Here is a 15,853-nt window from a genome sequence, read left to right on the forward strand (position 1 = left end):
GTGGTTAGGCAATGGTTATAAAGTAGTGAAACAGAGGATTGGGCGTGAGAGGGTATAAGTGCATTGAGGTAGGAAGGCAGTGGAAAGATGAGTAAAGATGAAGAGAGTGGGTGTAAGACTATTTGTGTGTGGGGTGTGGAAAGAAGTGGGAAAATCAATGATTGGTGAGGATGTTAGGGGTGTGGTTTACTTAGGTATAAGAGTACTAAAAGAGGGGGTGGGTTGGAATGGGGATAGGGTAGGGGAGCAGAGAAAGCCAGAGTGAAAAGAGGGTGAATAGAGTGGGTTGAGCCTGGAAACACTGGTATTGTCTTGTCCAAAAAACAATCAGAGACACAGACTTGGGTATACTTCCAGAGGGCAGGTAAGCTGACTGGGAGATTGAATTGAATGTAAAAGCAGTTTAACAGACGGTTTCTGGGAGGGGATAGGCACAGTTATGCAGAGAGGATAACAGGGGTGGGGGATAGGAAACAAGAGTCACTCCTGTGGTGGTATGGAGCCAGTGGAATAGAGCATCAGCTGTGTTCAGAAAGTTAATGGTAAGCAATAAGAACATACAGCAATTGTTTGAATTTTTCTTCAGCTGGTTTGATGGCTGGGCTGTGATAAGGTGCTGCAGATGCAAGCTTAGCCTCTTGTTCCACGTGGAGGGTGCATAGTCCAAACCAAGGCTCTACAGTTGGAACCTATGTGAAGGGAAAGAGAGGAGACATTAATAGGTGTTTAGAGACACTGTTGAGTAAGAACAGTAACAGATAGCAATATGATAGTTCAGAGGAGAGTGCCAGAAAAAAAGGGGGAGAGACCAAGGAGAGAGAGAGGGAGGTCAGAGATATCATAAAGAGCTGCTAGTAGTCAAATAGAGGTATAAAGTCTTGGAGGAAGAAGGGTGAGAGAGAAGGATAGGTGTTAAAATATGTAAGGGTAGAAGAGGGAGGTAGTTAGAAAAGCTCTCACTGCAGTATATCAAATGATGAGTAAAAGAAGGAAAGGAGGACTACACAAAACTGATGTATAAAAGACAGTAGGGAGATAGTGGGGAACGAACGCAGAGGAGAGGTAGTAAAGGGAGAAAGCAGAAGCTGTTCTATTAAATGTGGCTATTATAGAGAAACTGTAGTGGCTAAATGCATAGATCTTTACAATGAATTAGGCTCTACACAGTGCAAATATCAGTCTTATCAGTGTTAGTCTAATATACCAACAATCAGATATCCCTACACTACAGCATCTTAACAGATCACAGTATTGTTCTCAACAGGTGTGATCAGTCACCACTATTTTAAATAAATATCCAAGCCACAAATAGTCAGTGTTACACATCTTATTGCAGTTAGATAACATTACTTTTGCAGCCATTTACAGTAAAGGATGCATTTTCAAAAATTGGTTGTTCTTCATTGAGTATTTTCAAAAGTTTCACAAGTTGTTACTCAAAAAGGTGCATGCAGTACACATTCACGATGTACAACTGCAACACAGGTAACTAAAATATTGAAGCAAACAATGCCAGACAAACACAGTTCTGAAAATCTAGGGATAACTCCAGGCAAGCCAACACAACACTGAAATATAGAGACAGACGTAGCTGAGATATGATAATTAACAACTCAAGTCCTGTTGTTCAACACAGCAGTTGTCTTTTAAAGAGTCTGACTGCTAGTGGCATTAACAAATATAATTATCAGCATAGTGAGCCCAGAAACATTGGTATTGGCTGGTCCAAAAAACAATCAGAGACACAGGCTTGGGTATACTTCCACATGCATAGTCCAAAGCAGGGCTTTACAGTTAGAACAGCAACTGTTTGAATTTTCCTTCAGCTGGTTTGATTGCTGGGCTGTGGTAGGGTGCTGCGGATGCAAGCTTAGCCTCTTGTTCCATGTGGAGGGTGCATAGTCCAAACCAGGGCTTTGCAGTGAGAACCTTGTTTGCTCCTATATGACCAGAAAGTGCACGGTCTAGTCCACAAAAGTAGCTCTCACCACACCAGGAACTTGCTGAGATCTGTGAGCGGTACAGGAACAGCAAATTCAAAAATGGCGCAGTATAGCACCCGTTCTCCACCCAGAGCTCCACCTACTTCTCAACTCCTCTTAAAGGCATACACGTAAGTATAGACATACCATGGGCACATACCATGGGTACAGGAATACATACATAACAAACCTTCAGTCCTTCAGTTTGCATTTAAGCACTTTAACATTATTTCCTCTGTTATATTTACTAACTAACCAAAGTGATCACAACTTACACCATCCACCTCACTCGGCTATTTACTACTACCCCTCTTACATTCTAGCTCCTCTTTCTCTGACATCTCTCTCTACAAAGGTACAAAGCATGCTTCTCTTAAATATTACTGCTTTCTTACTCTTCATGTTTTATCACCTTACAAGTTATCATACATCACTCAGTCTTGTAAACATTTCTGCCACTATGTACTCCACCTCTAACCATTCAAATCACCCCACTTCACCACTAATTGCTTCTGATAAATATAAAGACTCACCCAATCTTAACTTCAAATTCAAATTACTAAGCCCTCACACCTATCACACCAAAATAAAAGTAACTGCTAAAGTTAAACCAAAACAAGCTTACCAAACATATCTATTTTCCTCTCTCTCTCTCTCTTACCACTCTATGGGGATATTCATCCCAACTTCAGCCCTTCCTCCCATCTTGATTCCCCAGTAGGCTCCAAAACTCATCCCAGGCCAACTCCCCAACTCAGCCCACCCATCTCTTTCCAAAATTGAGACCACACCACCATCACCAAAACCATCAAAACCCAATACACCTATCTCAAACTCACCCAAAGAGCTTAAATGTATTTCCTGAAAAACTTGTAGTCTCTATAATAAAATTTCAAGACTCCATACTTGGATCTGCCACAATACACCCCATATTCTTGTCAGAACTGAAACATGAATAAAACCCCATATATCTGACTCTGAAATACAACTCCCTGGTTATAATATCATCAGGTCTGATAGAACTCACAAAATGTGGTAGTGTAGCTTTACCATTCCCTGACTATTTTGAAATCCTACCCTGAAATAAATCTATTCCTAAATAACCATGAACAACTATGTATTATAGCACTGTAGCACTCTATACTACTCCAGGTAATAATTTTAGAGCCCTAAAAAGCATTCTAAACTGGATCTCACATACAAATTATAATGGAAAGATAATCCCAGGTGACATTAATTTCAATTTGCAGATTATCTCCACAAAATATCCATTAACTAGCATAAACCTATTTGGATTGACTCAATCCCTTTCCTCCCCCACATGTTATAACTATCCCAAAAGCAGTGGCTAAATTCTTAACCAGATATTGGTGTCTGATTGCACTGTGAGATGGCAGAGGTTGTATATGTTCAGTGCTGCAGAGAGCGACATCTTGCTACAGGCACTTAAGACACATGGGCAGTGGCCACTCAGGAGGGGGGATGTGCCTACCACTCTCTACATGCATACTTCTCAAACTCTTAGTGCAAGAAATCTGGACAAAGCCTGACAAAATACAGGGACAAAGATCCAAAAGTAGGGACAGATTTTAAATATTGCTCTTATAAACTTAGAAAAAGAAAAAAAAATGTCCTTGTTTCCTGTCTTTCCTGACCTAGAGTAGTCCAAATACAGGCTTTGCTGTATTCTGGATTTTTGGAAAGTTCCTGTGTTGCCCATTTCCTTTCTTGGATAAAGGGAGGCTTCTTTGTTCACCAGTGGCAGTGGGGAGCTTGGAGCAGCCTATCTATCCCTGGAGGAGTGTTCCCAGCACAAGAATCTGGTAGTTTATTGGCCGTTTTGGGCCAATTTCTAGCTCTTTCAAGTCCCCTGTATAAAACCCACTTTAGCGCGGCTTTGCGCGATTTTGTGCATAGCGCAGCATCAGGCAGCGCCGCTTAATTGGGTTTAAACCATTCTGGGCTCCTCAACGTCTGCTCTTCACTTTTTCCCTTAGAACTGATCTAGTTCTCATAATAAACACCCTATTCCCACTCTAAAGCCTGGCACTTGCTCACTAAAGCAATTATATAAGTCAACACTAAAAAATTAAAAACACTACACCCTCACAAACTCCCCTTGAGTACTTTGTTCCCCATTGGCCCTTTTTTTCAATTATAAAGGAATTCCCAATACTATTCTAGCATGTCCAAAGGTCAGTCGTCAATCTCCTCTCCGGTCCAGCTGGTGAATCTGGGAATCTTGAGGCAATGTTACAATTGCCACATGTACACAGACAACCCTCTAATCCTCCCAACAAATTCCAACACATGTGAGAGATGCAACCATATAGCCAAACTGGAGGCTAAGCTCTCTCAACTCAGTACTGGTGTAACCAGTCAGGAGGAGAAGGAAACCACACTCACTACAATTCCAGTCTCACATAGACCTACCACGACAGCAAACCAAACACATAAACACACAAAAACATACTCGGAGGCTCTAAATAAAAATCTGCCTAAGCAGCAGAGACCTACAAAGCAGACACCCAAGCAACTGCTACCCCAAAACAAAACACGTGCAACACATAGCTCACAAAGCCAGTGTGCTGAACAGTCACAGCCCTTAAGGCTAAACAACACACCTGATACACTTGTAATAGGTGACTCTATCATCAGGCACACTGACGTCCCGCTCACCAGGCTGAACAAGGAGAAGGTCACGGTGAGCTGCCTGTCGGGCGCTAGGATCCGCCACATAACACAAGCACTCAGGTCACTCCAAGGCAAGTACAAATATGACTCAGTAATTGTCCATGCTGGTGTGAATGACCTTAGACATACCTCCCTGGACTACATGAAAAGAGACATAGAGGAGCTCTCTGAGCATGTAGCCCAGGCCGGTATGACCCTGACCTTGAGTAGCATCTTACCCTCACCAAGAATGATGCCACAATATGAAGACAAGATGATCAATTTCAACAACTGGCTTAAGTACTGGTGTCATTCAAAGGGGATCCAATGCCTGTCTGCCTGGGATGACATGCTCAACAAGCCACAATGCTTCACTAGGGACAGCTTACACCTGTCACCCCTGGGCTTTCAGATATTGACAAAGCTCTTGCCACCCCCATAGTGCCTTTTTTAGGCAAGGCTCAAAAGACAAACCTACCTCCATAGGTATCACAAGGGATAAGAAACTAAGAGCAATGCTACTCAACGCCAGAAGTCTAAACCTCAAGATGCATGCACTCGAAACTCTCCTTAGCATGGAGAACATCGATATCTGTGCAGGAACAGAAACCTGGTTCAAGGCTCCCGAGAGCACTCCAGCACTACCAAGTTATACCTCATACCATGTTTTTCGGCCCCAAAACTTGGACCGAATCACAAAAGGAGGGGGAGTATCAATATTCGTCAAAGATACCCATACCTCCAGGTTGGTGGCACAGCACAAAGCATCAGAGACTGTTCATGTGCAACTAACAGTGGGTAAAACTGCCTTCCAGTTTATAGCCTGCTACAGACCACCCTCCCAAACCCAGGAACCTCACTCGGCCTTACTGAGAACACTGGAAAATATGAAGGTCTCTCCAAACACCATTATATTGGGTGACTTTAACTACCCTAACATAGACTGGGAGCATTACTCTCGCTCCAACACCCTAGCCCGAAGGTTCCTAGTATTTATAAACTCAAATGCTATGGAACAACTTGTTGCCACTCCCACAAGAGAGGAAAACATATTGGACCTGATCATCACCAACATGGGGACTCTATGCTCCAGACCAGAAGTGTATCCCTCACTGGTAAGATCAGACCATAAACTAATCTCACTAGATATTCACATCCCAACCCCAGCCCCTGCCCAGAAAACCACAGTGAAAAACTTCTCTAAAGCAAATTTCACACTCCTCAAAACCAAGGTGTAATCCTTCAAAGCCCCCGGGCCTGTGGAAAATACGGCCCAGACCGCAGAATCCTTTATAAATGCATTCTATGAACAGCTTCAGGAATGCATGGATCATGCAATCCCAAATAAAACCAAGACCCACTCCTCCAAAGTTAGGCGTCCTGTCTGGTGGACCCCAGCAATAAACAAACTATACAATAGAAGGAGGAAGCTACTACATGACAGAGCAAAATCCCAAAAAGGGAAGGCATCTCTGATCAGTATTAGCAAAAAACTACGAGTACTCATAAAATCGTTTAAGGCCAGCTTCGAGAGAAAAATTGCACAGGACACTAAGGATAATCACAAGGCTTTCTTTAGTTATGTTAGGAACCTGGGTGGGAATTCCCAGATATGCTCAGAATTAGTCCAAAATGAAAAAAAAATACACCGAATCCACAGACATTGCCAACATCCTCGCTGACAGGTTCAGCGCAAACTTCTCCCCCCTTTCCCCACCAAAAGGGCAAATATCTATCCCAGCAGAGTGCTGCCCCCCTGACATTTCAGATGCTCAGTTAAAAGCTGCCCTCTCCAAAGCAAAAAACACAGCATCAATGGGACCAGACGGTGTCCCAGGCTGCGTCCTATATGAACTCCTAGAAGAACTAAACTCAAACATAAAACTACTGTTCAATCTCAGCCTTACTACAGGATATGTACTCAAAGAGTGGCGTACAGCAACAGTGGTCCCTCTCCACAAAGGTGGTGCCTCAATGGATCCTGGAAACTATCGCCCCATAAGCCTGACTAGCTTGGTCTGCAAAGCTATGGAAAGGATCATCATGGACCTCATAAATAAAGATATTGGGGACCTACAGACACTGGATCCTACCCAGTTCGGCTTTGTTAAGGGCAGATCCTGCCTCTTAAACCTGGTTGATTTCTTTGAAACAGTCACCAAGGCCATTGACGAGGGGAAGGTGGTCCACACAGCCTACCTGGACCTTGCAAAAGCCTTCGATACAATACCCCACTCGGGCATTATAGATAAGCTCACCAGCTTAAATATAAACCCCTATGTCACTAGATGGGTTGCAAACTGGCTCAAGGACAGAACCCACATGGTTAGAATTGCTGGAGCCATGTCAGACTCCAAACCAGTTACAAGTGGCATCCCACAAGGCTCAGTCCTGGGACCTCTCTTGTTCGGTATATATTTCTTGGAGGTACAGGCTAACACGGAAGGACTGTGGCTGACCAAGTTCGCAGATGACTGCAAACTGGGTGCCATAATCGACTCTCCAGCTGACACAAGCATCCTATAAAAGGGCCTCATAGAAACAGACAACTGGTGCCAGAGCCATGGCCTCAAGCTAAATGCCATAAAGTGTATAGTCATCCCCTTTGGCAAAAACAAAGTGCCCACAAATTACCACATAGGTGGTAATCCATTAAGTATGGAAGAAGTAATTAGGGACCTGGGGACCCAAGTTGATAGCAATCTCTCATTTGACAACCACATGGCCAAAGTGGTTAGAAAAACATTTTATATAGCCCACCTAATCATGAAGGGATTCACATCTAGATCAGGGGAGGTCATCATGCCTCTTTACTCATCCCTCATCAGGCCCATAATTGAGTACAATGCCCCTTTTGGGATGTACCTTACCAGACACCTGCAGCAACTGGAAAGACCCCAAAAGTACCTCATCAAGATGATCAAAGGGCTCAAACAGATGCCATATGCTGCCCGGTTAAAGAAACTCCAACTCTACACAGTGGCATACCACCTGCTCAAAGGTGATCTGTGCCTGACGTATAAAGCCATGTCCAACCTGGAATTAATGGACATGCTGCACCTCAGAACATCCAAATCCCATCAAGCTACGCGCTCGAGAGACATGAACCTCAGCACTGAAATAAATAGGACATGCTGGAGGGACATATTCATAACCCAGAGGCTCCCTTCACTCTGGAATAAAATCCCAGTCCAGGTTAGGCAGAGTCCCTCATTGACTCTCTTCAAGAAGAATCTTGATGAGTGGACGGGAGATAGTTGGTTTACCCCGGGAATCACTTCTGTGTCACTGTTAGACAGAGGCACAGTATACTAACCTCGAAAAAGGGCATAGCAAAATTCATTTAAAATGGGTGGTGAAAGCCAAACACACTCTGGCTAGGCTTATAAATGCCCTAGGGCAGATAGCCTAGTATGAACTTATGAACCTATGAAAGTTGCTAGAGTAACAGGATTTGTGTTAACATACAATTTCTGAATGGTCTGAAACTCAAATGTGTATCATTATTCAGTGACTTCAACTCTTAGATCATCCCAGTGCTTTGCCAGAAAACCACAAATTTTATGAAGAATAGAGCAAAAATATGAGGCAAAAATCTGTACAGTTGAGAGGTATGTCTACATGACTTTGTATGGGAAACAGTAGCACACAATGTGAATGCTATGGAAAAGAGAAACTGCACTATATCAAAGCATCAAAGCATGTAAATAGTATGACACAAAGGGCCTCAGAGATGATACACAATGCAGCAGGGAAACTGATGGTGGCAAGATGTGATCCTTCATTAAATACCACACTCCTTAAGGCAGGATCTTTTCTGGAATTCCTACACAGTGATGCTGATAGAGCAGGTATCATACCTGGAAATATCAGCACATGGTCTGTGGATGGCCTCAAATCTCTCATGGAGAACAACCCCACATATCTCATGGAAAAGAAACAACATCATACCCAGACAACTGGAGGGATACTGTGACTGAGTGTAAACACAAAGGTGCTTGCAGTAACCACTGTCTCTGTCTAAAATAGGTATATAAGGGCAGACAGTCAAGTGAAATGGCTGCCACAAGCAGGGGTTTCATATTTGTCTATGGGAATCCATCTGTCAATAGTATGCACACCACAGAATATAAAGAATTTGGGATGTCCATTATCACAATGTTTGTAATGTATTTGTATCCACAGGACAAACCACCAGTACTGTGACACCTTTAGAGACTTGGCAATGACAACAAGCTGTGTACAAACCCTTTCAGGGGTCAGAAGATGAATCCAACATGTACAGTGAACCAAAGTCCCACTCACATTATCACTGTCTGTATCTATCAAGACATGGGTAGCTCTGGGGCATGTCCAGGATTCTGACAGCTTGACAGCACTTTTTCTCAGCTCTCTTATCTAAGTTGTATTTCTGACAGAAATTTTTGAAAAATGAGACTCCTAAACTTCTTAAACTTAACTACTAACTTCCACTACAGTCTTTGGAAGTCTACATTGGATTATTTTGTTTAAATACTATGCTTTTCTGTCAAAATCCAAGCACAAAAGGCTCAGATTTCTTCACAGAATAAGTTATCAAATGAACACTTCATGGAACCAGACAATGAAGAAGGAATTACAAACTTTATTATCTACCATGCAGGATTTATCTTTGAAGTTTGATAAAATGGACAAAAACTTGACTCTTTTAAAGAAAAATGCACAAAACAAATGGAGTAGTTACAAGAATTAATAATGCAACATAATACTCAGATTGCTGATGTAGAAAAAACATTAAATAACATGGAATACAGGTTCATGGAACAAGAGCATCAGCTTGAGTCTTTCTCAAAATAAAATGCTTATCTAACAAACTAGATGACTTAAAAATTAGGGCAAGGAGAAGCAACTTGCATATTTATGGAGTACCGGAAAAGACTGAAGCAGACAATATGGTAAATTTCCTCACATCCTGGCTTCAAAATGTTCTGAATTTACCAGAGTCTTTTTCTTATGGAATTGAAAGAGCCCATAGGTCACTGGCAGTTCTTTTATCTTCCAGCAAAACAAATAAAAGTCCAAGATAAATAATAATGAGATTTATATCTTCTCAGGACAAGGAACTGGTACTATAAACTGTGTGGTCAAACTCTCCTGTCAAATATCACGATAATATAATAAGATTTGGCAATGATTACTCATTGGAGGTAAACTCTAATAGAAAGGAATGTTTACCTTTAATAAAAGAATTAAAGAAGAAACATTTTAAGGTTTATTTACTGTTTCCTGTAAGACCTAAAATTGTTTTCATGGATGAAGCAAAGACTTTTGACACCTTGGATGCATTTGTGTCATTTTTAACATATAACAGAACTTTAAATCAAGCTGAAGAAATGGATTGGACCAGCTTTACCCTAAAATGCCAAACAGAGAGTAATCCCAAAAGGAAAAATAAAAGATAAAACATCATATTCTTGTTTATTCACTCTCTAGGTCACTAACCTAACAGCTTGGTAATGCTTGAACAAATCTGCATAAAATTAGTATATCTCAAAGTATAGTAAATAACAATAGTATAGTACACAAAAAAAAACAATGATTTATCTGTTTATACCTTTTTGTAGAGTGTTTTAGTGTCATAGTCTCAGATAAGTTACTTTAAAAAAGAAAGAGGAAAAAGAAGCTTAAAGAAAATTAAAACATTAACGTAACACATCATACTGCATGTTTTTCTGTGTAGTCTAGACATAGAGAGTTATTTGCAGCTTAAAAAGGCACATAAATGAATATGTAAAATGTTTATTTGTAGATACAGTTTAATATAGATTTCTAAATAAGTTCTAAACTTTAAGAAACAGAAGATATGTGCCTGTTTTTTAAATCTTTGTCTATGAATGCTTCGTGGTTTAACTTATTTAATAATTAGTACATGCTTAAACAGGAAAAGAAAGGTCTTTTTTATATGGAACGAACAAGGCTTATTACAGTTAAACTAAAACGTGTCTCAAGTAAATGTAAAATTAACTTTAACTACAGTAGGCTTGCCACCCCTTCGGTTTTTTTCCGGACTATCAGGAAATCGAACTGATTCTCCGGTAGTCCGGAAAACACTGTACAAACTCCGGTATTCTGTTTCAAAAAGGAAACAGACTATCGGCTTACTATGCTTTTCTTACAGAAAAGCATAGCAAATCAACCAAAAGCAGCGGGAGCAAAAAGAGGCGTTCTTGATCGGCTGATTTACTATGCTTTTCTTACAGAAAAGCATAGCAAATCAACCAAAAGCAGGTGGCGGAACGAAAAGAGGCGTTCCCATTGAGTGATGCTGTCGTGACATCACAAAATGGGCGGTATGTTAGGGAGAGGGTGGGGCAGGGGGTTACTGGTGGCGAGTGGCGTGGCTCGGTTTTAGCGTGGCAACCCTAAACTACAGAGACATGTTTGGGCTTTACAAACAGCCTTTTTATCAGGAGGGAAAGCTGTCAAGCACTCCTCAAGCATGGGTCATGTTTAGAACTACTCAAATTGCTTACTTACTTGTTTCTCAACTTCCTGAGGTCGCGAGCTGAAAAGCATGTTTTCTTGTTCCAAATATTTTTTTTTTCATTATTAGCATATTTTGCAGCTGAAAATCCCTTTGCAAGTGGGCAAGTGCTTGAAAACAAAAGAAAAAGGTTCAGGGATAATGTAAGCACTCGAGTTAGAGGTTAACAATGAGCTGCTTGAATTTCTCAGCTTCTTAAAGGGATATTTACTTAATAACATGCAAAACTGTATAATTTGTATAAGAGTAAAAACAATGAGGGATTTATTAACAATTTAGTGAACTTATAAAAGAGACACAATATATCTGATTTTAATGAAAATAGACAGGAAATTGTTGCAATTAGATCCTTTTGCATTTTGTCAGAGTTTTTTTTCAGGTTTTAGCTTCTGGTATTTAGGTCCTGCATCTGAGCAGATTTCTGCTGTTTGTACCAAGCTGAACTGAAGTGGGCTACCAGCCACAACTCTGAGGTTAGATATCAGATGACTAGTGGTTTCTGAGCTTCCAAAAAAAACATAAGTTGTCTGTTTTTTTTTTTTTTGCTTATTTATACTATTTACTGCACTTTTTTATTGCATGCCTACTTTTATACTCTATTTATTTACTGTGTTACTAAACTACACTGTTATAAGGCAATGGGTTGCTGCACTGTGCCCATAAAATTGAATTGTATTGCTGTTTTCACTGTTTAGCAAGCTTTTTTGTTGTTTCCACTGTTTAAGTATTTACTGGTATTTTTTTTACTGTTTTAAAGCTATCTGTTCTGCCTGCTGTGTTTTCCTACCAAGCAGTACTTAATTAACTGACCTGTTAACTATTTAAATCATTTTTAGAGTCTCCTTGCTGATTTTCTGCTGTTTTAAATTTTTTTTAGTGTCTCACTGCTATTTTTCTGCTGTGTTAAAATTCTTGAGTGTTTCCCACTCAAACTAGGGTAGCTAGTAGCTGTAGTATAGTCCAGATCCAGGCCTGCTGCTTCTGGAACTATTTGTAGTGGTTTGTTTCTTCTGAGCATGTTTTCCAGGCAATCTTGGATTGGAAGGGGCCTATCTGCACTTTTATGAGAGAATTGTGTTTGATTGGCACCTGGCTGGTAAAGGGAGGCCAGTCTAGGGCTTGAAATAAGTATCCTCATTGCTCCTTTTAAATTGTGTTAGAGATTTTCAAATATTAGTTTTTGGTATTTAGGCTCTGCCTCTCAGCAGGTTTCTGTTTAATTGCGCATTGCACAGAACCACACGTGTGCAACTGTGTGCCAAAGCCAGACAGCTAAATTCAACAAACTTTTCCTTAAAACCCAGGCAGAAATATCTATTTGCCAATCTCCTCTGTGATCATTTCTGAAAAGCCACCTCTAGTGACAACAGTCTTCAACCTAGCATTATGGCAGTTGGACTACTCTTGTTTCTCCTGCCAACCTGTTGACTTGGGTCTCTTGAGGCGGTGTAGCAATTGCCGCACATACACAGACAACTCTCTACTAATAACGCAATCTAGTGCAGAGTGCCAGAGATGTATTCACACCATGAATCTAGAATCTATGCTCTCTCTCACTCAAAACAGTAACACACACAAGGTTGTCAACTCAACCATCACTATATATTCACATAGTACCATTACTCATACACATAGAACATGTCAAACACATAAATCCACATATGCAAAGGTTCTCTTGAAAAACTTACTGAAACACAAGTCTACTACAGGTAACACAGTCTCCACAACATGTATGACACATAGCAACATCAGTGTCTCACCCTGTCTCACCCACCAAGTCCATAAGGTGTAACACTCGCAAAACAAGTTTTCTTGTGATTGGAGACTATAGTGAGACACACAGATGTCCAACTCACCAGGTTGGAGAAGGAGATAGTCACGGCCAGCTGCCTGTCCAGTGTCAGGATTCACCAAATCAAGAATGCTCTCAGGTCCTCAGCAGCTAGTACCATTATGATTCTGTCATAGTTCATGTTGGTGTAAATGGCCTGAGATGTACCTCACTAGACTATATGAAAAGAGACATGGTTGAGCTCTCTGAGTATGTGTCCCAAGCAGGTATGCCCCTAACCTTGAGCAGCATACTACCCTCACCTAGGATGATGCCACAGTATAACCAAAAATTACTGATTTCAATAATTGGCTTAGTTTTGGGTGTCATTCCATGAGGATCTAGTTCCTGTCTATCTGGGAAGCCATGGTCAACAAACCTTGCTGATTTGCCAGAGATGGTTTTCACCTGGCACCCCTAGGCTTTCAGCTTCTGACAAAGGCTCTCGCCTCCCCCATAATGCTTTTTTTTTTTGCCAAGGCCTCAAAAAGAACATTACCAATGTGAAATTAACTAATCAGAAAAAAATAAGGGTCATGCTGCTAAATACTAGGAGCTTAAACTAAAAACTGCCCTCCCTAGAAGCATTTTTATCACTAGAAGATGTAGATGTCTGTGCAGTCACAGAAACCTGGTTTAAGTCCTCAGACAGTACCCCCGTCTGCAAGGCTACAATGCCTTCCACACCTTTAGACTACAAAATGAAGGTGTGAAAACTAAAGGAAGCGGTGTTTCCATCTATAATAGAGATAAATTTACCTCCCATCTAGTTAGACTGGACAACTCCATGTAGTTACTCTGGGTCCAGGCTGCAATAGGTAAGGCCACCATTCAAGTCCTAGCCAGTTACAGATCCTTCTCCATGGGTAGGCAATGTTACCATCTATATTACAGATAAATTAATCTCGCATCTAGTTAGACTGGACAACTCCATGGAGTTACTCCAGGTCCAGGTTACAGTGGATAAGACCCCCATTCAAGTCCTATCCAGTTATACATCCTACTCCATGGTTCATGACACACATGAAGCCTAATTAACCAAACTGAAGACAACCCAAATTTTACTGCACACACTGATTATGAGGGATAGCAATTTTCCCACCATCAACTGGGAAACCTATTCTAGCCCAAACTTGCTAACACAAAACTTCCTTGACTTGACTTTGTGAATTCAAATGCGCTGCAGTAAATTGTCCATGCCCTGAAAACATTCTAGAGCTGGTTCTCATCAACATGTCAAAGAGGTGCAGCGTTGCAAATTTTGGACCCTCATTAGGTAAAACTGACCTCAAATCAGTCACCTTTGAACTGACATTAACACCAGAACTCACAAAGGGTAAAATCAGACAAAAAAAATCACCAAAGCATATTATACCCTCCTAGGTGAAGGTATAAGTCCATTCCAAGTCCCACCCCAAGATGAAAGTGGTAGCAACACTGAAGCGTACACTAAATCCCTGTACAATCACTTGCATAAGTGTATAAACTTGCCTGTACCAGACAGAATCTAAGCCAGAGCCCCAAGTAAAATCAAGCTGCCATGGTGGATTTCCAGCATCAGAAACTGCACAATAAATGTAAAAATTTGCTGTCCAAGAAAAAAAGACAAGGACCCAACAATGGAAAAGCACCCTCCTCAACCTTAACAGGCAAATAAGATAACTTGTCAAATCCTCCAATAGTAAATTTGAGAGAAACCAAGCAAGTAATGCCAAGGATAAAAATAAGGCCTTTTACAGCTATGTACGTAACCTAAAGGGTAGGAACCAAGCATGTGCACAACTGGTGGCCAATGGTATAACACACACTGAACCCACAGAGATAGTGAACCTGCTAGTGGATAGGTTTGGTGAAAGTTGAACCCCTCCTAACTTACAACAAACCAGTCCCCAAACTCCACCCCACCTTACATATCTGAAGAACAGGTCCTCAAAGCCCTATCCAAGGCAAACAACATGGCCTCTATGGGACCAGATGACATCCCAGGCTGTCTTTTATACAGGCTAAAACATAAACTAGTATCACCACTAAGTACCCTTTTCAATCATAGCCTTACCAAAGGCTTTGTTCCTGCAGAATGGAGAACAGCTACAGTTATCCCCCTCCACAAAGGTGGTCTAGCAAAAAACCCAGGGAATTACAGACCCATAAGCCTGACCAGCCTCATCTATAAGGCCATGGAATGTATCATTATGGACATCATAAATAAAGACACAGATGACATCCAAACCTTGGATCCTACCCAATTTGGCTTTGTGAAATGCAGATCCTGCCTGTTAAATCTGATGGATTTCTTTAAAAGTGTGACCAAGGCCATTGATGAGGGCAAATATGTGCACACAGCATACTTTGACTTGGCAAAGGCTTTTGACACAATACCACATTCAGGCATTGCCGATAAACTTAGCAAACTGAATGTAAACCTTTTTGTGTAAGATGCATTGCCAACTGGCTCACAAACCAGACACAATTTATCAAAGTGGGTGACTCCACATCAACCGACAGACCTGTTACCAGTGGGGTGCCACAGAGGCTAGTGCTGGGCCCCCCTACTGTTTGGTATATACTAAGTGCAATCATTGAATCTCCAAATGATGTTAGTATACAACAGGATGGTTTCACATAGACCCATGACTCGTGTATTAGTCACAGTCTCAAACTTGAAGTTATTTACTTATTATTTAATTATGTATTTATTCATTTATTTATTTGTCTTTTGTTAACCAGGATAGTTCACCAGGCTGGGGGTTAGCATTTTCAGTGAAGACCTGAGGAGAAAACTCCAAAACAAATGATAAAATAACAATAACAAAGTTACATTACAAGTAAAATGAATATGAAAGT

This window comes from Protopterus annectens, chromosome 6.part0 (genome assembly GCF_019279795.1).
Source record: "Protopterus annectens isolate FY-2018-M chromosome 6.part0, PAN1.0, whole genome shotgun sequence".
NCBI classification, from domain to species: Eukaryota; Metazoa; Chordata; order Ceratodontiformes; family Protopteridae; genus Protopterus; species Protopterus annectens.